General features: G+C 44.3%; 1 pseudogene; it reads left to right on the top strand.

The window, feature by feature from the left end:
• Window positions 1-26,572, top strand: part of LOC125541627 — a 54,882-nt pseudogene extending 28,310 nt beyond the window's left edge.
• The last annotated feature ends 1,129 nt before the right edge of the window (window positions 26,573-27,701 follow it).

Raw genomic sequence — 27,701 nt, forward strand, 5'->3', positions numbered from 1 at the left:
TGATGGAAGCCTTGCCAAGCACTCTGGCTACAGTTTTCTTCACCCTTTCTTTCCTCTTCTTGCCTTCAGCAGCAACTAGCTCAATGGGAGTGGGCTTCTCAGTTGAAGCTCTGGCCTTTGACATAGGCTGCCTGCCTGCTGGCCTTTTGATCTTCATCCCTGGTTTTATGCCCTGTGCTGGCTCAACTCTCTTGGAGGTTGCTTCCTCTTCTGCCACATAATCCTCATCTTCTGAGTCTGAGGTTCTCTTCTTTCTCTGTCTTGTGGCAGCTTTAGGCAGATTGCTAGGGGTGCTCCTGCTGCCATCATCTGAGGAACTTGAGGGACTAGTGCCCTCACTCATCTGCACTTGCTGCTCTGACAAGTTCTGGCTATCACTTTGGTCTGACATGATGCAAACTCTGACTCCTGACCCTGTGAATAAGTTATAGATGAGATAGAGTGGATAAGCATCACAAAATGCAGAGATTTTTGCAAAAGAATAATTCAAACACTTAGTTTTAGTTTCCCACTGAAAGCATCTCGGATCTACCGATTTCTAAACTCGGTGATACCGAAGCAGTTTTGGCACCTAAACTAGTGAACTCGGTCAGACCGAGTCAAAGTTCGGTGGCACCGAGACTGCTAGGGTTTCACAGAGTTCCAAAATCGGTCACACCGATAAGTAATTCTCGGTCAGACTGAGTCTCACTTGTGCAATGGCATAAGCCAAATCGGTGGGACCGAGTTTTTCAACTTGGTGGGTCCGAGATGGTTTCGGCGGAAACCTAACCCTAAAATTTTTGAATTAAACCTAATCTACGAGTTCATTGACTAGATAGAAGTTTAACAATGTGGCAAGAATCATGATGATCACAATGTGCTAAGAATCGGATTAGGGAATAGCACAAAGATCGAGTCCATACCCTAGTTCGGCGGAGACTCGCTATGGCGGCAACGACGGGGTTGAATTTCCGTTGATGGCGACGGAGACCAGCGACTGGAGGCGGCTGGCGGTGAGGAGACAATCCGGAGACCAAGTTGGCAGAGCAGGCTATCGCGCGGGCGAAGGGGTTCGGAGAAATTTCCAAATTTTTGCCCGTGACTATATATAGCCCGACCCTGTCGGAGTGACCGAGTGGAACAACTCGGTGGCACCGAGATGCAAAACTGTATACAGTTGTTGCAACTCGGTGAGACCGAATGGTTCAAATCAGTTGCACCGAGATCGAAAACCTAGATCAACTTAATGATCTTGGTAGGACCTAAGGTAGGGTATCGGTCAGACCGAGAATCATAAAGAGGTTTTGGAAGTTTAAGTCTATGACGAATCGGGGACTCCGAGCGCTCCTCACACAGAGTGGTTCGAATCTGACTTGATCAAATTTTGTGATGTAGCATGAATAGAGTTTGAGACGAGAAAAGCATAGATAGCTAGAGGAGGTTCTTAGGCATTCTTGTCCATCCACTTGGCAAAAGGAAATAAAACCAAACAATCAAAACAACAAGTGGATGTCCTCGAATGAGTAAAATATGCAACCAGCATGCTCACACAATAAGATGGCAAATGAAATATGTGACAAGGCATGCACAACCAATTCTAGCATCTATCAAGCAATTTGCGATGACAAGGTCATCTATATATGAGTATATTGACTTAGGAGTCAAGTGAGAACACTTGATCATAGGTCATACTCATCGTTTAAGCTCAAGTGGGGTTACCACTTTTACATAAAGCATTGTTGTGTTCACATCTTTAGAGTTGCTTTAGCTCAAGTCTTAGAGTAAAGCTCCCCCTAGATGTGATATCCCCCCTTAGAGGGATGAACTAACCTCGGGTTTTGTCGATGATGACTTCATGTAGATGTTGAAGATGTGTATGCTCAATGTTGATGTAGATCACTTGGAGCTATCCATTTGAGTGAATTGCACTTTCAATACCTACATGGGTTAGTCCCACAAGGAACAAACAAGGATATCCATAGACATAGAGTGATTCACACACAAGATGATGTCCATGAAAACTTTTAGGTTACCTTGTCCCTTGTCTTACCAACAAGAGGGTTTGTGACTCCTTGAACTAGTGCAAGATGTGGAAGTTGATTGCACTTGTTCTAGCCAAAATGATAAGAGTGAAGTATGTTGGCAGAGTCACCCTCATGAACTCTCTAGTTCTTCTTTTGGATCCACACCATCTTGATGGGAATCCTTGGAGTTGTAGTCATACTTGATGAAGTGGAACTTGAAGTAGTCTTGGGAATCCACTTGACTAAGGTCTTAGGAGCTTCTTCAAATGCATCAATTTCCTCTTGAAGCTTGTCCTTGCCTTTTTGCTTGTAGTCTTGTGGTGGAAGATCATCTTGAGCTTGTGTCCCCTTGAAAGAAGTATCATACTTCTATTGTTGAGGAACAAACTTTGTCTTGGGGTATTGATCTTCTTCCCACTCAACTCCATTGGCATTGAACTTTCGTTCAAAACCAACACCTTGATTCTTCCGGTGCATTCCTTGCTTGCGCACAATTTCCTCGAATTGCTTACTCCCGGCAAGGCTTTTGTACACTCCTTTCTCTATAATTCCCTTCAATAAGCTATTTTCTTGCTCAAGTGTAACTTGGCTAAGATAATCATTAGTGGAATCAAGAGAACTACTCGAAGCAACAATATTGGATTTAGCATGATCATTGTTACTGCTAGAGGAAGAATCTTTCTTGTTCTTGTTACTAGACTTGACTTGAGGCATGTAAGTGGATAAGAGTAAACGCTTGGCAATGTAAGAAGAACTTTTCTTGCGGAGATCATCATTGATTGCTTTTAAGAACTCATGCTCTTGCTCAAGATTGAGCTTTTCAAAGCGTAATTTCTCATGAGCTCTTAAAAGTTCTCGATGATCTTCGAAGATAGTTTCATGAGCTAACTTAAGAGTGTTTAGTTCTTTAGTTAGAGCCTCAATCTTCTCCTTATCATTGTCATTCGTTTTATCTTGATTAGCATGATTAATTGACGTTTCATCATAGTATTCATCGCTAGAGTTGTCAACAAGCAAATCATCACCTAACAAGTCATCTTCATCACTATTGAAATCAACATACTCGGGGTGTGTTACCTTAGGACCTTTGGCCATGAAGCATCTTCCAATTCCTTCATTTGGTGAGTCAAATATGTCGTAGGAGTTGGTTGACACAAGTGCTAGACCGGCAACACCTTCATCTTGAGTATCTTCGGTGTCGGAGTGATAACTTCTCTCGGAGTGGCTGTCGGAGTCGGAGCCGGATACCCATTCACCAACATGAGCTTGATGTCTTCGTTTTGTGTAGCTCCTTGATGATTTTTCCTTCCTTTCCGAATCCTTGCTTCTCCGTGAGTATCTTCGTTCATAACGATCAGCTCTACTCCTTCTCTCTCTTGGTGGTGATTCTTTGCTTCCTCTTTTTGGAGAATCTTCTCTTCTCTTGTAGGGAGCCGTACACTCATTGGAATAGTGTCCGGGTCTTCCACAACTGTAGCAGTTTCGCTCTCGACTAGAAGATCTTTTGTCATTGTAGGACCTTGACTTGAAGCTTCTATCTTTGCTTCTACTCTTGTAGAACTTGTTGAAGTTCTTCACCATTAAGCTCAATTCTTCATTGAAGTTTTGTTTCTCACTTGATGATGTAGGGGCTTCACATGAGGCTTTGTAGGCACCACTTGATTTGTTGTGAAGTTCCTCTATATCCTTAAGTGACATCTCATGAGCAACAATTCTTCCAATCACCTCTGTTGGCTTGAGATCTTTGTAATTGGGCATCATTTGGATCAATGTGCACACGGTATCATATTTTCCATCCAAGGCTCTTAGAATCTTCTTGATGATGAATCTATCGGTCATCTCTTCACTTCCTAAGCCGGCAATATCATTTGTGATGAGAGCAAGCCTAGAGTACATTTCAGCGACACCTTCACCATCCTTCATTTTGAACTTGTCAAGTTGACTTTGAAGCACATCCAACTTGGATTCCTTGACGGAGTCGGTACCTTCATGCATATCAATCAAAGTGTCCCAAATTTCCTTTGCATTCTCAAGACGGCTGATTTTGTTGAATTCTTTGGGGCACAATCCGTTGAAGAGAATATCACAAGCTTGAGCATTGTATTGCAACATCTTCAACTCATCCGCGGTAGCTTCACGGTTTGGTTCTTTCCCATCAAAGAAGTCATCTTGCAAACCAACACACACAATAGCCCAAACGGCGGGGTTATGTCCAAGAATATGCATTTTCATTTTATGCTTCCAACTAGCAAAATTAGTACCATCAAAGTAAGGACCTCTACGGTGATAATTTCCCTCGCTAGACACCATACTCTCCTAGGTTGTGAAACCAAGGCTATGACCACCAAAAGCTATGGAGATCAAAGCAAATGGAGACCAAAGCTCTGATACAACTTGTAGGATCAAAAGTATGTCTAGAGGGGGGGGTGATTAGACTACTTGACCAAATAAAAACTTAACCTTTTCCCATTTTAGTTCTTGGCAGATTTTAGCTATTGTAGGACAAGTCAAGCAATCATCACACAATTCAAGCAAGCATGCAAAGAGTATATTGGCAGCGGAAAGTAAAGCATGCAACTTGCAATAATGTAAAGGGAAGGGTTTAGAGAATTCAAACGCAATTGGAGACACAGATGTTTTTCCCGTGGTTCGGATAGGTGGTGCTATCCTACATCCACGTTGATGGAGACTTCAACCCACGAAGGGTAACGGTTGCGCGAGTCCACGGAGGGCTCCACCCACGAAGGGTAATGGTTGCGCGAGTCCACGGAGGGCTCCACCCATGAAGGGTCCACGAAGAAGCAACCACCCACGAAGGGTCCACGAAGAAGCAACCTTGTCTATCCCACCATGGCCATCGCCCACGAAGGACTTGCCTCACTAGTGGTAGATCTTCACGAAGTAGGCGATCTCCTTGCCCTTACAAACTCCTTGGTTCAACTCCACAATCTTGTCGGAGGCTCCCAAGTGACACTTAGCCAATCTAGGAGACACCACTCTCCAAGAAGTAACAAATGGTGTGTTGATGATGAACTCCTTGCTCTTGTGCTTCAAATGATAGTCTCCCCAACACTCAACTCTCTCTCATAGGATTTGGACTTTGTGGAAAGAAGATTTGAGTGGAAAGCAAATTGGGGAAGGCTAGAGATCAAGATTCATATGGTAGGAATGGAATATCTTGGTCTCAACACATGAGTAGGTGGTTCTCTCTCAGAACATATGAGTTGGAATTGTGTATGTGTTCTGATGGCTCTCTCCATGAATGAAGAGGAGGTGGAGGGGTATATATAGCCTCCACACAAAATCCAACCGTTACACACAGTTTTCCAATCTCGGTGGGACCAAATCAACAAACTCGGTCGGACCGAAAAGGTAAACCTAGTGACCGTTAGAGATTTTTGGTGGGACTGACATGCAACTTGGTAGGACCGATATGGTTAGGGTTTGGGCATAACGTAATCTCGGTGAGACCGATTACACAAACTCGGTGAGACCGAGTTTGGTAATAAGCTAACTAGAGAGTTGGTCAGGCAAACTCAGTGGGACCGATTTGCTCTTTCGGTGAGACCGAAAAGTTACAAAAGGGAAACATAGAGTTTACATTGCAAGCTCGGTGGGACCGATTCGCTCTTTCGGTGAGACTGAAAAGTTACGAAAGGGAAACAGAGAGTTTGCAATCCCATCTCGGTGAGACCGAGATCCCTATCGGTAGAACTGAATTGCTAGGGTTTGGCAGTGGCTTATGACAAGTGAAACTCGGTGGCGCCGGATAGAAAGAATCGGCAGGACCGAGTTTGGCTTAGGGTTTAGGTCATATGTGAATATGGGAAAGTAGTTGAGGGTTTTGGAGCATATCACTAAGCACATGAAGCAAGAGGCTCATTAAGCAACACCTCATCCCTCCTTGATAGTATTGGCTTTTCCTAAAGACTCAATGTGATCTTGGATCACTAAAATATAAAATGAAGAGTCTTGAGCTTTTGAGATTGAGCCAATCCTTTGTCCTTAGCATTTTGAGGGTTCCACTTTCACATCCATGCCATGCCAATCATTGAGCTTTCCTGAAATAGTCATCTTGGAATAGCATTAGCTCAATGAGCTATATGTTGTTATGAATTACCAAAACCACCTAGGGATAGTTGCACTTTCACTCGCGCTTTGCCTCCTCTTCTCGCCCTCTTTTGCGAATAAGTTAGCCACCATACTTGCTAGTCGCTTGCCGTAGCTCCACTCATATTTTACCTTGCCTTACCTATAAGCTTAAATAGTCTTGATCGCGAGGGTGCGAGATTGCTGAGTCCATGTGGCTCATAGATTAATATTACACCAGATGCAGGGCCTGATGATTCCGCTCCAGGTGACGTGCTTGAGCTCAAGTGGGAGTTCGACGAAGACTCTCAACGTTACTATGTTTCCTTTCCTGATGATCAGTAGTGGTGCCCAGTTGGGGGTGATTGGGACCGTGTCGCATGTTAGGTTATCTTTTATTTTGGCGCCATAGTCGGGCCATGAGTGTTTGGATGATGTAATGTTATTTATGTACTTGATTGACGTGGCGAGTGTAAGCCAACTATGTTATCTCCCCTTTATGATTTATATTAATTGGGATGTTGTGAAGATTGCCTAACTTGCGACATATGCCTTCAATGCGATTATGCCTCTAAGTCGTGCCTCGACACGTGGGAGATATAGTTGCATCGAGGGTGTTACAAGTTGGTAATCAGAGCCATCCCCGACCTTAGGAGCCCCATTGCTTGATCGTTATTAGCGGCCGAGTTGTGTCTAGAAAAATGTTTTGAGTCATTTAGGAATTATATATCGGAGAGTTTACGAATTGTTTTTACTTCCCAGTCTCCTCATCGCTCTGGTAAGGCATCCTGACGTAGAGTTTTGACTATTCTCTTCTCAAATTTCACTAAAAAAAAATTTTAGGATCACGCGGGTATCTTGGAATCGTTCCGATGGTTTTATGATGAGAACATTGTCTTGGTGCCTCCTGTCAGGGGTTTTGTGGAAGTGTCCCGGGGAGTTGAGCTCTGAGGTGTTGTCATCATAATTTTATCATTGCAGTTCTGGAATATCTGAGTTTAGTATGCCGACATTGAAAATCTCTTTTATGCAGTTCGTTGGTGAGATAACCTTGACGCCACCCAGTACTGGGGCGGGAGTTAGGGAGTATCGCCATAACTTGTATAACGGATGCTTTTCGAAGGTTGAGGTAGATGGTTTCCGAAGGTTTCTTAGTTATGTGTTGAAGGATGGATACAGCTGGATGTAGGATTTAATAGTTTGGGTGAGATATTATGCTTCCCCTGTATCCCCAACACCTGATTGCATAACCGGAAAGGTTCGGGAGTTTCATAAGTGGGAATTCTTGTAGCTCTAGTTCTTCTTCCACGGATATTGGTTTGTGATTGGGATTTCTTACCGATTATTCGTTCTTGATCCGTACCTTGTTGATTTATTTCTCTACCTTAATTGTAAGTGGCTTCTCAATTTATGGATATGTGACCATTTCAAGAGGAATGCATTCGTTCATTTTGTTCAGATGTGAAGACTATATGTTGCAATTTTCATTCCGTTGGATTCAGCTTCAATATTTGTCTGTCAATGTGCTAATGGATGTCAACCTCTTCAGGATGGCTCCTCCAACGCGCACGACTCCGAATCCTGATCTGCCTCCACCTCCACCTCCTCTAGAGGCATGGCAAGCTGTGATGGCCGCAACCAATGCAAACACACAGTTGATCATGCAAATTCTCCAAGAGCGCAATCAAGGCAACCAAGGGAACCATGGCAACAATCAGAATCACTTTGCTACACTCAACCAGTTCCTTGCTAACGGGCCAAAGACTTTCAGCAATTGTGTTGAGGCAACCGATGCTGACGATTGGCTAGTGGATCTGTGCAAGCATTTCGAGTGTAGTAACGTCAGGCCTGAGGACTTTGTCAAGTTCGCTTCCTTCCAACTCAAAGATCAAGCTGCAGAATGGTTCCAGCAGTACAAGGATTCCAGAGGAGGACGTGTTATCACTTGGGATGATTTCCATCAAGATTTCAGGGCTCATCATATTCCCCAGAGCGTGGTTGAAAGCAAGCGTGAGGAATTCCACAACCTGAAGCAAGGCTCTTTGTCTGTCTATGACTACAACAAGTTGTTTCAGAAGCTCGCCCGCTTTGCCAAGCAGGACGTCCCTGATGAGAAGAGCATGATATACCAGTTCAGAGGTGGTCTCAGAGAAGAAATTCAGCTAGCTCTTGTTCTCTTTGAGCCCTTGAGGTACGATGAGTTCTACAACATGGCATTGAAGCAAGAGGCTGCTCAATTGAGATGTGATGCTTCCAAGAAGCGAGTCAGAGATGCTACTCCTTCTTCCTCTACTCAAGTGGCCAAGCAGCAGAAGTATTGGCTTCCTCCTCCTTCGTTCCGTCAGCCGTATCAGCAGAAGAGCAAAGGTGGCAGTGGATCTTCCCACCCCCCCAACCCCGGCTTTCAGAACAAAACTTCGTCTCAAGCTCCAAGATCGAGTGCTCCTTATCACCATCCGCTTTCAGAGGTCACGTGCAACAAGTGCCAACAGAAGGGTCACTGTGCCAACAAGTGTTTCAATCAAAGGCGTCTTCCTCCTCCTCCTCCTGTCAGATCGGTAAGTACAGCTGTGGTCAAGCATAACCCCAAGCACGCCAAGGTCAACTTGATGAATGCAGCTCAGGCAGAGGACTCGTCAGATGTGATCATGGGTAACCTTCCTGTTAATGACGTTCCTGCAAAAGTTCTTTTTGACACTGGTACATCGCATTCCTTTTTGTCATGTCCTTTTGCATCGAAGCACAATGTTGATACCCAGAGCATGCCCAAAGTCATGCATGTTGTTTCTCCCGACAAGCTTTTGACTTCTAGTTTGGTTGCTCCCGATATCTCTATCACATTGGGCGACTACAAGTTTCTCTCTTCTCCGGTGGTTCTTGGTAACTCGGATATTGATCTTATTCTCGGAATGGATTGGCTTTCTAAGCACAAGGCGCATCTTGATTGTGCTGCCAGGCAGATTCAATTGACTCATTCGTCTGAGGATGTAATTGTCTTTTCCGCTCGTGATGATACCATCCGTCTGTTTTCTCTCAATGAGAAGGGTGAATTGGATGCTATCTCACAAATTCCAGTCGTTTACGAATATCAAGACATCTTTACAGAAGAGCTTCCAGGAATGCCTCCGCACCGGCCAGTTGAATTCGTTATTGATCTTGAGCCTGGCACGGAACCTGTGTGCAAACGTCCTTACAAGCTCGGACCGGAAGATTTGAAGGAGCTGAAGAAGCAACTCGATATTCAAGAGAAAATGGGTCTCATCCGGCCTAGTTCTTCTCCGTGGGGTTGTGGTGTTCTTTTTGTGAAGAAGAAGGATGGAACGGACCAACTTTGTGTTGATTACCGTCCAGTGAACAAGAAGACCATCAAGAACAAATACCCACTTCCCAATATCAACGAGCTGTTCGAACAACTCAAAGGTGCCCAAGTATTCTCCAAGCTTGATCTCCATATGGGTTATCATCAGATTCGAATCCGTCAGCAAGATATTCCCAAGACGGCTTTCAGGACAAGCTTTGGTTCATATGAATACACTGTCATGTCTTTTGGTCTCGTCAACGCTCCTCCGACGTTCTCTCGCATGATGAACTTCATCTTCAACGCCTATACCAATGACTTCATTTTGGTCTATCTCGACGACATTCTAGTTTTCTCGAAGAACAAGGAAGATCATGCCAAGCACTTGCGTTTGGTTCTTGATAAGCTCAGGGAACACAAGTTCTACGCCAAGTTCTCCAAGTGTGAATTTTGGCTCGATGAGGTTCTTTATCTTGGTCATATCATCTCTGCCAAGGGAATTGCCGTGAATCCTGAGAAGGTGTTTGCAATTATGAATTGGGAACCTCCTCAGAACGTGAAGCAACTCCGTAGCTTCCTCGGTCTCGCAAGCTATTGCCGAAGATTCATTGAAAACTTTTCTAAGATCGCGAAGCCTCTCTCTAATCTTCTCCAGAAGCACGTCAAGTACGTTTGGTCTCCGGTGTGTGACATTGCTTTCAACACTTTGAAAGAGAAATTGATCACTGCTCCAGTTCTGACTCCGCCTGATGAATCCAAGCTGTACGAGGTCTTTTGTGATGCCTCTCTCCTAGGTCTTGGCGCAGTATTGATGCAAGAGAAGAAAGTTGTTGCTTATACCTCTCACCAGTTGAAGCTTAATGAGAAGAACTACCCCACTCATGATCTCGAGTTGGCGGCAGTTGTGCATGCTCTTTTGACTTGGAGACATCTTCTATTGGGAAGAAAAGTGGACATTTTCACTGATCACAAGAGTCTCAAGTACATCTTTACTCAGCCTAATCTCAACCTCAGGCAAACTCGATGGGTCGAAATGATTCAAGAATATAATCCGAGTATTGAGTATACTCCAGGCAAGGCCAATGTGATTGCTGACGCATTGAGCAGGAAAGCTTACTACAACAGTCTGTTTCTCAAGCCTTATCAACCCGAGCTTTGTGAAGCTTTCCGCAAACTAAATCTGCAAGTTGTTCCTCAAGGTTTCCTCACCAACCTTCAAGTCTCTCCTACCTTGGAAGACCAGATTCGCCAAGCCCAGCTTCTTGATGCTATGGTGAAAAAGGTGAAGATTGGGATTGCCAAGAGTCAGCCCAAGTACAAGTGCTACCGCCTTGATGACAAGGACACTCTCTTCTTCGAGGATCGTATTGTTGTACCCAAAGGTGACCTTCGTAAAGTGATTATGAATGAGGCTCACAATTCTCTCCTCTCCATCCACCCTGGGAGCACGAAGATGTATCAGGACCTCAAGCAGGCTTATTGGTGGACTCGAATGAAGCGCGAGATTGCTCAATTCGTGAATGAATGTGATGTCTGCAGAAGAGTGAAGGCAGAACACCAAAGGCCAGCATGTCTCCTCCAACCTCTTGCCATTCCAGAATGGAAGTTTGACCACATTGAAATGGACTTCATGACTGGGTTTCCAAAGTCCAAGCGTGGCAATGATGCTATATTCGTTGTCATCGACAAACTCACCAAAGTGGCTCACTTTCTGCCTATCAAAGAGTCGATCACTGCAGCTCAATTGGCGGAACTCTATACCTCTCGGATTGTCTCTCTGCACGGTATTCCTCAAGTGATCTCTTCAGACCGTGGCAGCATCTTTACCTCGAAGTTTTGGGATTCTTTTCAGAAGGCCATGGGCACCAACATCCGCTTCAGCACAGCTTTCCATCCTCAAACTAGCGGTCAAGTCGAGCGTGTCAACCAGATTCTTGAAGATATGCTCAGGGCTTGTGTGATCTCCTTCGGCATTAAGTGGGAGGATTGTCTTCCTTATGCTGAATTCTCCTACAACAACAGTTTTCAAGCAAGTTCGGGTAAGGCCCCATTTGAAATTCTGTATGGCAGGAAGTGCCGTACCCCTCTCAACTGGTCTGAAACCGGTGAACGTCAGCTTTTGGGTAATGACTTAATCACAGAGGCAGAGGAAATGTGCAAAGTCATTCGTGATAACCTCAAAGAAGCCCAATCCCGCCAGAAGAGCTACTATGATAGTAAGCACCGTGATTTGGCTTTCGAGATCGGAGATCATGTTTACCTCCGCGTCTCTCCTATGAAAGGTACTCGTCGCTTCGGTATCAAAGGGAAGCTTGCCCCCAGGTACGTGGGACCTTTCAAGATTGTCAGTAAGAGAGGCGACCTCGCCTATCAACTCGAGCTTCCTTCAAACTTTGCAAATGTTCATGACGTGTTCCATGTCTCTCAGCTCTGAAAGTGCTTCAAGACTCCTGACCGCACCGTCAACTTCAAGGACATTGAGCTCCAAGAAGATCTCTCTTATCGTGAGCACCCAGTTGCTATTCTTGAAGAGACTGAACGCAAGACTCGCAACAAGTCAATCAAATTTCTCAAAGTCAAGTGGTCACACCATTCCGACCGTGAAGCTACTTGGGAACGCGAGGATCACCTCCGTTCTGAGTACCCGGCGTTCTTTCAGTCCTAGATCTCGGGACGAGATCCTTTCGTAGTGGTGGAGTGTTGTAACACCCCAGATGTAACTTTCCCAATTTGTACTCCAACTCTTGCCGTTTCGGCGTTAAGTTAATTTATTTTCTCGGGTTCGGGTCTTTGTCTCCGTGTGTTGTTATCATTGTCATGCATCTCATATCATGCCATCATGTGCATTGCATTTCCATACGTGTTCATCCCATGCATTCGAACATTTTCCCCGTTGTCCGTTTTGCATTCCGGCGCTTTGTTCTCCTCCGGTGGTCATTTCTAGTTTTCTTTCGTGTGTGGGGACTAAACATTTCCGGATTGGACCGAGACTTGCCAAGCGGCCTTGCTTTACTACCGGTAGACCGCCTGTCAAGTTTCGTACCATTTGGACTTCGTTTGATACTCCAACGGTTAACCGAGGGACCGTAAAGGCCTCATGTGTGTTGCAGCCCAACACCCCTCCAATTTGGCCCAAACCCCACCTAAGCCTGCTCCATCATCTAGATCGTTCGATCACGATCGCGTGGCCGAAAACCGCACCTCATTTGGACTCTCCTAGCTCCCTCTATGCCTATAAATAGATCCCTCCACGAAATTCCGGGTCTTCTCCTACCCTAACCCTAGCCCTTTCGTCATCCGCGCGCCGGACGTGTCCGCCGGTGCTGGACAAAGTCGCCGCAGCCAGCCACCAGGCGCCAAGTGGCAGCCCCTCGCCCCCGCGTCGCGCGGCCCGTCGGAGCCCGCTCCCTCGCCCCGCCTCCTCGCGCCCGAGGCGCCGCCCGGCCCCGCCCGGCCGGCGCGCGCCGCTGCCTCCGCCGCTCCGCCGCCGCACCATCGCCGCGCCGCCTCGCCCGCCGCACTGCCTCGCCGGCCGCCGCGTCGCCGCCTCCGCCGCGCTGTGCTCCGCCGCCGCCGCCCTCCGTCGTCCTCCTCGTCTTCTTGCCGAGTCCGGCCGGCGTGCCTCCCCTCGCCAAGTCCGGCGATGAACTCCGGCAAGAACCCCGGCGATCCTCGTAAAGCGTGCAGATCTCAGATCCGGATTTGTCTCGGGTTGACTTTTTGCCCGGAACCCTAATCCAAGTGCTCCTGTTCATAGCCTCGTAACTTTGCATCTGTAGCTCCGATTTGGGCATATAGCATATGAAAATGTCCATCTCAGAGAGTACATCATTTCATTCCATTGTATCATTTTCATTTGAGTTCATCTTGATGCCCGAAATGCTGTTAGAAGAGTGCTACTTGAGTTAATTGTCAGATCTGCTACTCCTTTTAGGTTTTTGTCATTTTTGCCATGATTAATGTGTGCATGATATGCCCTGATGCTCTACATATGTTTTGTTAAGGGTTTTGTCATCTTTCCAGAGGTGCAACCCATGTATTTTGTGATGTGTGTGGTGTCTGGTGCAAGCTTGCAAAGTGGTGCACTTAGTAATTCTGTTTTCAGGGACTTACATTTCCACTAAGTCCTAGAACAGTTTATCTCATATGGCCATATGTTCATGTTGTTTCCTAGTGATCCGTGCCTCTTTTGAGGATGATCAGTAATGATTTTTGTTAATCTTGTAGTGCTCTATCCATCCATGTCTTTATTTGCAATTATGGAGCACCCTAGCTTGAGTCAATCGAGCTCTACTTTAGCTACTTTGTGAATCTGGGCAGATTGTCAACTTGTTTGCAATTTTGCCGATGATGTTGTAGTTGATCCGTGCATGCTATGTTATTGTTCTTGCCATGTCTAGCTTGAATTTTGTGCCTTCTTGATGGATGTATGCTTGTCTTGTCATGACTTGCTCCGTGGTGAGTGCATCGAGCTCGTAAACATGCCTACTTGAGTTATATTTCAGCATGCTCCAGTTTTCACAAAGTCTGAAAATTGATTATGTTTTTGCTATGTTCACATGCTTTCAATTGTATTTTCTGATCCCTTTTGGCTCAAGGTCACTAAGGGACTTTTGTTAAGCTCTTTGAGTAGCTCCATGCCATGCTTTACTTTGCCATATTGAGGTCCTGCAGCATGTAGTTTTGTTGCTCCGAAGAGTGCTACCTGATCTGAAATTTCAGACAAGTGTTGATTTCACTAAGTCTGAGATCTGTTTGTCATATGCATTTTTGCCATGCTTGTTTGAACCTGTTAATGGATGAATTGGCCGTAGCTCAGTGCTAGACTTTTGTTAAGAATCTTGAATGCATCCCTGCCATGTATTTTGTTGTCATCTTTGGGTGCTGTAGCATGTTCATCTCATCGCATTTAGATGGCTACTTACTGTAAATCGCAGGCCGGTGCCATATTTGAATCACTTGCCATTTCCAAACCGTAACTCCGATTCCGGCGTTCTTTATATCGTTTTCAAGCGATTTCATCTCATCTTTCCAGTGGCACACTTGGATTTCCAATTTGAGGCCAGGTTCATGCATTCCCTGTCACATCTTGCATATACATTCCGCATAGCATATCATCTTTGGACCATAGTGTTTGGTCCTTGCACGTGGTTGATTATGTCCTTGTTGCTTGTTTGTCTTGTTTGGGTAGAGCCGGGAGACGAGTTCGCTAACGAGGAGCCCGTTGAGTTTGCTTTCGAGGATCCAGTCAACTCTGACAACTGTGCAGGCAAGATGATCATACCCTCGAAATCACTACTATCTTTGCTATGCTAGTTTGCTCGCTCTTTTGCTATGCCAATGCTACGATGCCTACCACTTGCTTTCAAGCCTCCCAAATTGCCATGTCAAACCTCTAACCCACCATGTCCTAGCAAACCGTTGATTGGCTATGTTACCGCTTTGCTCAGCCCCTCTTATAGCGTTGCTAGTTGCAGGTGAAGATTGAAGGTCGTTCCTTGTTGGAACATTTATTTACTTGTTGGGATATCATTATATTGCCATGTTTTCTTAATGCATCTATATACTTGGTAAAGTGTGGAAGGCTCGGCCTCTCGCCTAGTGTTTTGTTCCACTCTTGCCGCCCTAGTTTCCGTTATATCGGTGTTATGTTCCCGGATTTTGCGTTCCTTACGCGGTTGGGTTATAATGGGAACCCCTTGATAGTTCGCCTTGATTAAAGCTTTTCTAGCAATGCCCAACCTTGGTTTTACCATTCACCACCTAGCCTCTTTTTCCCTTGGGTTTCCGGATCCCGAGGGTCATCTTATTTAACCCCCCGGGCCAGTGCTCCTCTGAGTGTTGGTCCGACCGAGTAGACTGCGGGGCCACCTCGGGGCAACTTGAGGGTTGGTTTTACTCGTAGGATGTCTCATCTGGGTGTGCCCTGAGAACGAGATATGTGCAGCTCCTATCGGGATTTGTCGGCACATTCGGGCGGTGTTGCTGGTCTTGTTTTAACCTGTCGAAGTGTCTTGAAGAACCGAGATACCGAGTCTGATCGAAACGTCTTGGGAGGAGGTCTATTCCTTCGTTGACCGTGAGAGCTTGTCATGGGCTAAGTTGGGACTCCCCTGTAGGGATTTGAACTTTCGAAAGCCGTGCCCGCGGTTATGGGCAGATGGGAATTTGTTAATGTCCGGTTGTAGATAACTTGAACCTTAACTTATTAAAATGAATCAACTGAGTGTGTTACCGTGATGGCCTCTTCTCGGCGAAGTCCGGGAAGCGGACACGGTGTTGGAGTAATGTTTGCGCAGGTTGTTCTCTAGTTTCGCGCTCGTGCTTTGCCTCCTCTTCTCGCCCTGTTTTGCGAATAAGTTAGCCACCATACTTGCTAGTCGCTTGCTGCAGCTCCACTCATATTTTACCTTGCCTTACCTATAAGTTTAAATAGTCTTGATCGCGAGGGTGCGAGATTGCTGAGTCCCTGTGGCTCACAGATTACTATTACACCAGATGCAGGGCCTGATGATTCCGCTCCAGGTGACGCGCTTGAGCTCAAGTGGGAGTTCGACAAAGACTCTCAACGTTACTATGTTTCCTTTCCTGATGATCAGTAGTGGTGCCCAGTTGGGGGTGATTGGGACCGTATCGCATGTTGGGTTATATTTTATTTTGGCGCCGTAGTCGGGCCATGAGTGTTTGGATGATGTAATGTTATTTATGTACTTGATTGACGTGGCGAGTGTAAGCCAACTATGTTATCTCCCCTTTATGATTTATATTACTTGGGATGTTGTGAAGATTGCCTAACTTGCGACATATGCCTTCAATGCGATTATGCCTCTAAGTCGTGCCTCGACACGTGGGAGATATAGTCGCATCGAGGGTGTTACAATCATCCCTTCCTCTTCGGGGAAAACCAACGCAAGCTCAAGAGGTAGCATACCTTCTCCTAATATAACATGTCCAAGGAATCCGACTTCCTTCAACCAAAACTCGCATTGGCTGTACTTGGCATACAACTAATGTTCCCTGAGTTTCTCGAGAACTAAACGCAAATGCTCCTTGTGTTCCTCTTCATTCTTCGAATATACCATTATATCATCAATGAACACCACAACAAACTTATCCAAATATTTCATGAACACCTTGTTCATCATGCTCATGAAATAGGCAGGGGCATTAGTCAGTCCAAACAGCATGACCGTATATTCGTATAACCTGTACCGTGTGGTGAATGTTGTCTTTGCTATATCCTTCTCCCGTATCTTCAGCTGGTGAAATCCTGATCGTAGATCGATCTTCGAAAACACCTTAGCTCCTTGCAGCTGGTCAAACAGATCATTGATCATCGTCCATGGGTACTTGTTCTTGATCGTCACTTCATTCAAGGCTCGATAATCAACAACCATTCTTAGGGACTTATTCTTCTTCTCAACCAAAAGCACTGGGGCTCCCCATGGTGATGAACTCTATTGAATGTAACCTTTCTCCAATAACTCCTTGATCTATTTCTTAATCTCCTCTAGATCATTCGCGGGCATCCGATAGGGTCTCTTGGATATTGGCCCTGTGCCTGGCAATAGCTCTATCAAAGACTCGATATCTCGATCCGGTGGCATGCCTGGTAACTCCTCTGGGAAAACATCCAGGTAATCATTTACTACAGGCACTTCCTCCTGAACAACTCCTGTGAGGGTATTTACTTGGCTACTTCTGGGTGCATGCCTAGATATATACTTGATCCTTTTTCCCTCCGGGGTGGTGAGACAATCTGACTTACTAACACAGTCAATGCTTCCTCCGTACTTTGACATCTAGTCCATTCCTAATATCACATCCAATCCTTGTGACTCCAAGATAATTAGGTCGGACGAAAAAACATGGTTGCCAATGGTTAGGGGTATCTGGTCGCACCATCGACTAGCCATATACTCTGCTCCAGGTGAACTTACTAACAGATGGGTCCTAAGGGTTTGGGTCGGTAGTTTAAACTTATCCACGAATTCCCTTCATATGTATGAATGCGATGCACCAGTATCAAAAAGAACAAGAGCGGTAAATGACTTAACCAAAAACTTACCTATAACCGCGTCTAGTTGCTCTTCAACCTCCTCCACGTTAACGTGGTTTACTTGTCCTTTGTTGAATGGATTGGACTTCTTCCCAACGCTCCCATTTCTGTTTCCATTCTTCCCTTCAGGGCACTCCATGGCATAGTGTCCAGTCTTCCCGCACTTGAAACAAGTAACGTGGCTTAGGTCTCTCTTCGCAGGTGTGGCTGGATTGGGGTGGTTCTGATTGTTGCTTGCTCCATTCCCATTCCCATTCCTTGGGCCGGTATGGTTATGGTTACTTCCTCCATTATGGGTGTGGCCTCCATGGTTATGAACAAGTCCTCCCGAGTTCATGGTTAGGCGAGGCTTTTGCTGAGCTCCCGAATTATACCTCCCTTGTCCATACTTCCTCTTACGGCTCTCAATCTGCTGCTGCTTCCCTTCAATCATAAGAGCCTTATCTACCAACTCCTGGTAGTCGTCGAATGTTGCCACCATCAACTGCATGCTCATCTCATCATTCAGCCCTTCCATAAACTTCTCCTGCTTTGCGGCATCTGTGGCCACATCATCAGGGGCATAGCGAGATAACTTGCTAAACTCATCCGCGTACTGAGCCACGGTACGGTTCCCCTGGCGTAAGTTGTGAAACTCACGCTTCTTCATACTCATTGATCCAGTTGAGACATGAGCTATATGGAAGGCTTGCTGAAACTGGTCCCATGTCACCGTGGCTATAGGGTAGGTGACAGTGTAATTCTCCCACCATGAGGTTGCTGGTCCATTCAACTGATGTGCGGCAAAACGCACCTTCTTAGCATCGGTACATCCTGCAGTGGTTAACTCCCTTCCAATCCTGCGGAGCCAATCATCTGCTACTATAGGCTCGGTGCTACTGGAAAACACCGGTGGCTGCAACCTCAGAAAACGGGCTAAGTTGTCCACTGGTGGTGGTGGTGGATTGTTGTTGTTGTTGTTGCCTTGGTTCTGAACTAACAACTGCATCAGGGTATTCTGTTGCTGGATCAACTGAGTGAGCTCCAGTGGGAAAGCAAATCCGGGGTCACGTCTCGGAGGCATCTGATGGGTTTAGAGGGGAGAGATTAGAATAGAATGAGGTCTAATGAGAAAGCACTACCCATATGCACACGAGACAAACACAATCATTTCACTCAATCAATCAAGCAAGGCATACAATCAGTCTAGAACTATCGCAATAGTGCTCGGACTACTCTATTTACATGGTGTAATACTACTACTTATGTGGTGGTCTACTAAAAAATATTGATCGGTCGAAGACTCCATGATAACTGCTCTAGCTTCGTCTTCAAAGTCATCATCGCTAAGCTCGGAGTCGGTGTCGTTGATGATGATGTAGTTCTCCGGGTGAATCTCCTTGGGTTCTTTGTCTTCTTCTACTGGTGCGGGGTCTCCCAGGAATACTGCTAGCTTCATTGTTAGGTCGGCATTCTTATCCACTAGTACGGCGATTTCCTCCTCATAATCTTCACGTGTAGCCTTGAGTTCTTCCTCAAGTTCCGTAATCCTAGCCATTGCCTTCTTCAGATCTATCATGCCTGCACACATCTGATTCTCCTGGCGTCGAATGTGCTGGTTTAGTTCCTGGATGAAAGCTGCAATTGATATATCCTTCCTGGTGCTGATCATCTCCCATTGCTCGTCTCGACGCCCAAAAATCTGGTAGATAGTATCCTTAAGCTCCTTTGATAAACTTCTCCAATGCGCCCCATGGTGATGTGAGCTATCATACTCTTGCCTAGACTCCAGGTTGGTGCATCAAAGGAAAACTCTATGGGTTTAGTGACTGGCATGAATGTTCTTCCTGGAACTTGAATCATCCATCGCTCCACTTCTGGCAAAGTGGAGTTTTAAGTCCCTGTGAAGCTTGGTATTCCTATGTTCAGGTACCTAGTGACTTCTTTCAAGTGTCGTCCAAAAGGTTCTTCTTCATCCGGTTGTGCAAACTTGTTCCTTGCATCCGCCATCATAAAGAGTGGAAAATGGAGAGGAGTCAGAAATGAGAAGAGAATAGTGATCTATGGCTTTAGCTTAGTGGTCGTGTCCTACACTCAGCGTGTTATCTGATACCATCTTGTAGCGACCCGACCTCAAACGGTCAAGTCTCTGTGCTTCAATGTCATCCCTGGATCGGTAATGCTGACACACACAGTACTCGAGGATTTATAACAGAGTAGCAATCACACACTTATTACATCGAATGTCTCCAAAGAGAACTTATTACAATAAAACATGGCTTAAGACCATCTAATATGATAACATCGGAAGGCTTGGAAGATAAAGTGAGTCCATCAACTCCAACGGCATAGCTGAGCTGCACGGCAACGACCTAACGAACCTTACTTCTCGTCTGAAAAGTCTGCAACATAATACGTTGCAGCCCGAAAACGGGTCAACACATGGAATATGCTGGCAAGGTAACAAAGTAGAGCAAGTACAGTATAATACTATCACTACATGCATATTTGGCTCGTGGAAAGCTCTATGGTTATAGTTTTTGCGAAAAGCCAATTTTTCCCTACAACAAAGGAATAGATTTTATTTAACTATCATGGTAGTTGAAACATCATTGAGAAGGTTCCTCCAACTCAATTCCAATTAAGGTAATTAACAACCCAACAATATTAATTTAGAGTGATGAGATACTTAAGATACTCCAAGTACTAGATACTCAAGATGTCCATAACCGGGGACACGGCTAACCATGATTAGTTTGTACACTCTGCAGAGGTTTGCGCACTTTTCCCCACAAGACTCGATTTCCTCTGTTGGATTTCTCGCACTATATGGTGTTTGAGAAATGGATGACCGAGACATAGTCTTTCAGAAACATTAACTCTCTACTCCGGGCAGACCATACCAAACCTACAACCCATTACCTGCTGATCCACCTCTTGAAGAGCTTCACGTAACTTACTCAACTATGCTAGAGCCCATAATAGCTTGTGGCTGCACACGGAAGTTTCTAGCATGAATCATCTCAGTTCCCTTTGAGCCTGGGTGGCGGTCCATAGGAAAATCACACAGGTACTCCAAGATTTCCAAAAATACACGCAACACTGGGTACTCCAGGTGCCTCAATCCACCCAGATGTGTATTTAAGTTGCCACCTTAAGTTGAACCATTAATTAATAATCTCACATCTGCCATGGATTTCACTCACCCAAACCATGTCTACAAGCATAGCATAGCAATATAAGCAACGCGTATAAGTAACTCCCAAGGGTTTGAATGTAACAGGGCAATAGGTTCTACCTCATCAACTACTTCCCAGCCCACATGTTAATGACATCCTAACCATGCAATGTTTGAGGATTGTAACTAATGCATAAAACTGGGTGATAAAGGGGTATGATCAAAGTGTTACTTGCCTTGCTGACGATCCACGAAACCTAGAGACTCCAAATAACACGCTTCGCACTCCGGGAATTCTATCGCAAACAAACAATAGCATACATAAGCAATCAAGCAAAGAAACACGAGTACATGTCAAATAAGAAGATCTAACCAGAAAGTTCAACTTAAGAACTTCGGTTTGCAAAAAGAATCAAATCAAACGGAGCAACGAAACTCAAACGGCGAAGAAAACAAGATCCGTTTACTAATCTGGACCTAGGTCAAATTTTACAGTAGCAAAAGCTTGTTCAAGTTGGTTAAACGGAAAGAGGATCCCGAGACGAAGATCTAGGCGCTTGAATCGCCTGATTCCGATAAACGAGCAAAAAGATAAACTAGAACGAAAATCGGATCAGAAATCGCGATCAGAAATAATCGCAGAAAAAAAATCCAATTAAAGAAAACTGATGAACAGGCTAACGAACGAGCATTCGTTGTCTATAACTAACGAGCGAAAACCGTTCATTAAAACGAACGTCCGAACGAACGTCCGCTAAACAGAAAAACCGGGAAAAACCGGCGAACCGAAAAAACGAAGTAGGGTTTTCTTAAAAAAACGGATTGGTTTTCTTTAAAAAAACGGTGGCTACCTCTTCGGTCCGGCGACACGCCGCGGCGACGGTGGGGCGAGGCGGCGGTGGCGCGGCAGTGGCGTGGCACAGCAGCAGTGCAGGGGTGCGGCAGCGGCGCGGCACAGCAGTAGTGCCGGGGCACGGGCAAGCGGCGGCGGTGTGGCTTGGGCGGGGTGGGGTGGTGGTGGCGGTGGCGGGGTGGGGTATATAAAGGGGAGGGGGTGCCTTCGGGAGGGGGCAAAGGGGCGGCGGGGCGGAGTCCTAGCCGGACTCCGGTCCGGGGAGGCGTGGCGGCGTCGGTCTCCTGAGGGAGACGGTGTCGTGGGGGAGGTCGGCCGGCGGCTGGGCTTTGGCCCAGTTAGCCCCTGCGCATTTTTTTAAATAATTCCGCCGAAACTAAGAAAATCCTAGAAAATAAAATAAAATTCTAAAAATGCTAAAACAAATTTTCATCGTCTAAGTAAAATATTTAGAACGAGATGAACATTTTCTTGACCCTAAAATGCAATTTTGAAAACGTGCAATTTTTTTTCTAATGCAAACAAAATTGCAATAACACCCAAATAAAACAAATATTTGATTTTAATATTTTTCCTCCCATATTTCATTTATTTGGAGAAGTCATATTATCCCCTCTCATATATTTTAATATGAAATATTCTTGGAGAGAAAAATAATTAAAACCAAAATCCTCATTTCAAAATTTGATAAAAATCAAATTTGAAAACTGGGGAAATCCCCAACTCTCTCCGAGGGTCCTTGAGTTGCTTAGGATTTTGAGGATCGCGGGACAAAATTCAATAAAAATATGATATGCAAGAATGATCTATGTATAACATTCCAAATTGAAAATTTGGGATGTTACAATTCCTCAGTGACATCATAGAATAGGATCATGTAGTTGATGTTCTGAATAATTTCTTTGAGGTTTGAAATTGATTTGGCCCAGATCTTTAAACCTTTCCTAAGCCTTTTGAATTTTACAGCAATGCATTTAGCACTATCAGCTTCTTGAATATCTTGCTCCCAAATATTCCTAACTACATCCTTGAATTGAGGGTGCTTCAGCCAGGAATTTTCAAATTTTCAAACCTGAGATTTAGGAATGCAGGTGCCCACTTGGATAACAATAGGGAGGTGTTCTGAAGTAATTTTGGCAAGAGGAATGGCTTGAGTGGAAGGAAACATGAGAGTCCAGGCTTTACAAGTGAAACACCAGTCCAGTTTTTCCAAAAGAGGGGCATCTTGCATATTGCTCCAGGTGAACTTTCTGCCTTTCAGAAGAATTTCAACAAGAGCTTGATTACTGATTGCTTCATTGAAGAAGAGCATGTCATTAAAAAAGAGGGGCATCTTGCATATTACTTCAGTACGTGGATATCCCAGTTCCTTCACCGAAGAAAGATGAAGTTCTCATAAAAGTTGAAGCAGCAAGCATAAATCCAGCGGATTGGAAGATCCAGAAAGGGTTGCTCCGTCCTTTTATTCCTAAATTTCCGTTTATTCCAGGTACTCACGCATAACATATTTCTTGTACACAAGGCTTTGTCTTTTGTGATGACAATATTTCCCATGGAGTTGATTGCAATTTGCAAGGAATGCTTCGGATAGAAATTCATAACTGGTCAATTATATGCAATGATAGAGTATATGTAAAAAAATATAAAGTGAAAGATTTAGCACATCCGACCTTTGCTTAGTATATCGTAAGATAGGTATATGTTATATATATTTTTGAGGGAAAAAACAGGACTCTATGGCTTATTTTTATTAATTTAAAAAAATACAAGAGTGAAGACTCAAAACAAAACAAAACAGGGAAGGAAGAGAAAAAAGTCTATACAAGCTAAAATTACATTACAACAACATAAAAGCAAGGATCAATTATCTAAAAGTGTTGACCGACTTTTCAACATAGATGTACACACTAGTATATAGAGTAGTATATTGTATTTTTAAAAGTAGTATATTGTTTTGTTTGCGGGGTATATAGTTCTCCCTCGGTCCCATAATATAAGAGGTCAAAAACACTTTTATATTATGGGATGGAGGGAATACTATATTGTTATTGTCAATGCCAATCTAAACACTCCTTTCACTGCCTGCTAATGAAACAGTAACCGACGTCGCTGGAGAGATTGTTGAGGTTGGTTCTGCGGTTCAAGAGTTGAAAATTGGTGACAAAGTTGTGTCCAAATTAGTCCTCGGGGTAATTCGAAAAGCCATGATTTGAACAATTTAGTTTATGTCTCATTTATATGCACATCATTTATGACAGAAGATGTTTAATTACAGAAAGTTGGTGGCCTCGCTGAGTATGTTGGAGCATCCGAGCGCATCATCGTCACCTGACCCGCCGGAGTATCCGCTGCGGATGCCGCAGGGCTGCCCATCGCTGGCATCACTGCTCTGCAGGCCCTGAAGGCCATTGGCACAGAGTTCGACGGCACATGCCGCGGCAGCAACATGCTGATCACCGCACACTAGTAGAAAACAGGGCTTTCGTTCGGGCCAGATAAGCCCATTAGTTCCGGTTCAGTAACGAACCGGGACTAATGTGAGCATTGGTCCCGGGTCGTGCGGCTAAAGGGATTAGTCCCGGTTCAAATGAGCCCTTTAGTCCCAGTTTGAGACACGAACCGGGACTAAAGGATGCGATGCCCTTTAGTCCCGGTTGGTGTCTGAGATACGAACCGGGACTAAAGGGTGCAATGCCCTTTAGTCCCGGTTCGTGTCTCAAACTGGGACTAAAGGTCCCATTTTCAAACTCTACCCTCTCCTTGTGGATCGCCTTTTCAGTTTTGTAAAAAGCAAAATAAAATGATAAAACTTCAAAAAATAAAATCCTTCGAGATGTAGTTATATTACTACATCTACTAGTTAGGAAAATTTAAAAACTTAAATTTGGACATGTTTTGCAAAAAAGTGTCATGAAAAAGTAAAACGGCTATAACTTTTGCATACGATGTTGAAGAAACATATAATATATCAAAATATTCAACACGAAAATCCGCATCCGATTTTGACAGCCTATGGCCTGTTTGTAAATTTTTAGAATCCTCAAATTCTAAAAGGAAAAAAGTTATGCTCAAATTTCAGTTTTTTTCAATTTTTGTTAAATCAGGTCAAACTTTGGTCAAACTACTTATTCAAGAAGTATTAGTGTTACTAAATAGTTATTAAGAATATTAGTGTTACTAAAAAATTATTATAGTTTTTTTGAATTTTGGTCAAATCTGATGAAACTGTGGTCAAACTACTTATTCAAGAAATATTAGTGTTACTATATAATTATTCAAGAATATTAGTGTTACTAAATAATTATTTCAATTTTTTGAATTTTGGTCAAACTATGGTCAAACTACTTATTTAAGAAATATTAGTGTTACTAAATAATTATTGTTTTTTAGAGTAATAGTTTCAAACTCAAACAGTGAAACATGTGACTTCATGCTCAAGCTAAACTACTGAGGGTTAATAGGATTGACATCTTACTATTGTCAGGAAAACAACAAGTGCAGACTTGAAAACGAGGGGGAATAGAACTTGGAAGTTAAGCGTGCTCAGGCTGGAGTAGTACGAGGATGGATGACCGGCCAGGAGGTTAGATGATTTGGAATGATGAGGGATGATTAGAGATTAGAGGTTAAATTGAGCAGTGATGAGGGGTGATTAGAGATTAAATTGGAAAATAATTCAAAATTTTAAAAATAAAAAAAATCAATATTTTTCCGTAAAAATAACTTTCCAACCGAGACTAATGGTGGAGCTCCAGACAGCGGCCACGTGGACGGCCTTTAGTCCCGGTTCGTGTAAGAACCGGGACTAAAGGGGGGGGGCTTTAGTAACGACCCTTTAGTCCCGGTTCCAGAACCGGGACTAAAGGCCCTCTAGAACCGGGACAAATGGCCCTTTTTCTACTAGTGGCGGCATCGGGCAGCATGGGCACGTACACCGTCCAGCTCGCCAAGCTCGGAAACGACAACGTCACCGCCACCTGCGGTGCCCGCAACCTGGAGGCTGTGATGAACATCGGCACCGACGAGGTGCTGGACTACAAGACACCGCAAGGCGCGGCATTGAGCAACTCTTCGGGCAAGAAGTACGACTACATCATGAACACCACGACTGATGGCAAGTAGTCGGCCTTCAAGCCTAAGGATGGCAATTTTACCCATGGACATGGATATCCATGGATACCCGACCCGAATGGATAGGGTTTGGATATGCTTTTGTGTCCACGGGCAGCGCCCAAACCCGACCCGATTGCTCGTGGGTAGGGCATGGATATAATCTTGTACCCGTGGGTATACCCAAACCCGACCCGATAGTATGACTTAATGGGCAAAAATCTGCTATCCCTACCCACGGTCACATGTCCCACTGCAATTTTACACTGTTATCTAAAACATGTAAAAGAAATCACACAATCCCCACCGTAACTTTTATTATTTGACATTCAATTCCCACCGTAACATACTGCAACGCCCCTTCCCTTATTTTTATCTCCTTCTGAAATGAGTTGTCATTCTAATCTGTTAGAAAAATACTAAATGATCTTAGGTTGTAAGTGGGCATTGATGTACCATAAGTTGATGTTTACCATAAGTGAAGCCTAGCCTGCCACTAGGTGAAGAACGGAAGAGCTTATGTTAACATTGTGTTATGTCTTATTTATATGTCTCGAGAGGACCCAATGGATATCCAATGGGTATGGATATCCATCGGGTTTGGACATGGACACAATTTTTTGCCCGTGGATATTTTCATGAGCGGGCAAAGATTGTCTTCATGAATATGTATATGGATTTGATATTGTTCAACCCGATCCAAACCGACCCATTGCCATCCTTATTCAAGCCGGCCCTCAACTTCCCTGGCAGAGTCGTCGACATAGCCTCCAACTTTTGGAACTTTGTCGCATCAATCCTGACGTTTTTATCCAAGAAGAAGTTGTCCATCGTGATTGAATCGATGGGGAAGGAGGACCTGAGGTTTCTGCTTGAGCTGGTGAAGGAAGGGAAGCTCAAGACGGTTGTCGACTCACGGCATCAATTCGAGAAGGCAGCGGACGCGTGGGAGAAGAGCATGAGCGGGCACATCACAGGAAAGGTCATAGTTGTGATGTGAGCTTCATGCATATATGTACACGTTTACTGTAAATTTCTGCTGTTATATTGGTCAAGTGCTTGTTTGATATCGTTTGGTCATGTAATTCATAAGCAAATCAAACATCTAGTGTTTTTTATTTGCAAGAAGAGATATTTACCATGAAGTGAGTATAAATATTATGACCACTATTTTTTTAAACAATATAGAGATTCCTATGATTTTTTTATTTTTTGTGATGGGAGATTCCTATGATTTTATTAACGAGTCCAACAGATTAGACATGTTGAAGAAGTGTCAAAAGCAAATGAATCACGTCATCTGGAACAAAGGTATAGGACAAGACTACAATAATATCCCCTATGAAACATTTTCCCGAAAAAATAGACTTGCAATGGTACTAGACAATTACATGGGACATATTACATGAAAGCAACTTTATGTTCACCATCGAAAACCGCGGTGGGCATGTATGACCTTTTGTTACTCCTTGGTAGGAGCCTGTGCCTCATCTTTCATTCACAGCACCGTGGTTGGATGCAGCCTCTGATTTTCTCCCACCATTCACTAGGGATTTTTCTCTCTAGCCTTTATCGGGGCATATGATGCCCAATTTTTTGGTGCTTCTAACACCGATTGATGATATTTTTCTAGGGTGAAAACTTGTGATGATGTCTTTGAGGCCATCCGGTCCTGATAGATACATATATCCACCATCTCAACCCGAAGGTGATGTGTTTGAGGCCACTGCTCATGGCATGGCCTTCAATGGTTGGACTCAACAACTTATCCATCCGTCTCCAAGCACATCCACTGTGTAGAATGTCGCTAACTCTTTTGTCCAAGCTAGGTGGCTATATGATGAATTGAGCCGCCCTTATTAATATGGTCGAATGGGGTGTGCTTGAATGCATGGTTAGTTTATGCAACATACCTTCTATATTGAGTATACCTTCATTGACTAAATTAGGCAAGGCCGACATGTTTAGTGTCATCTCCTCTTGAAGGTGTTGGTTTCGAAGATTAAGATCGTTCTTTGTTGGACTGACTATCGTTCTTTGGCAGCATTATAACTGTTTTTTGTAACTTCCGTTCTCGTAGTGAGGATTGTTTTCACCAATCCACATCTTGTACTCCAACAATAATAAAT

This window comes from Triticum urartu, chromosome 2 (assembly GCF_003073215.2).
Source record: "Triticum urartu cultivar G1812 chromosome 2, Tu2.1, whole genome shotgun sequence".
Classification (NCBI taxonomy): Eukaryota; Viridiplantae; Streptophyta; class Magnoliopsida; order Poales; family Poaceae; genus Triticum; species Triticum urartu.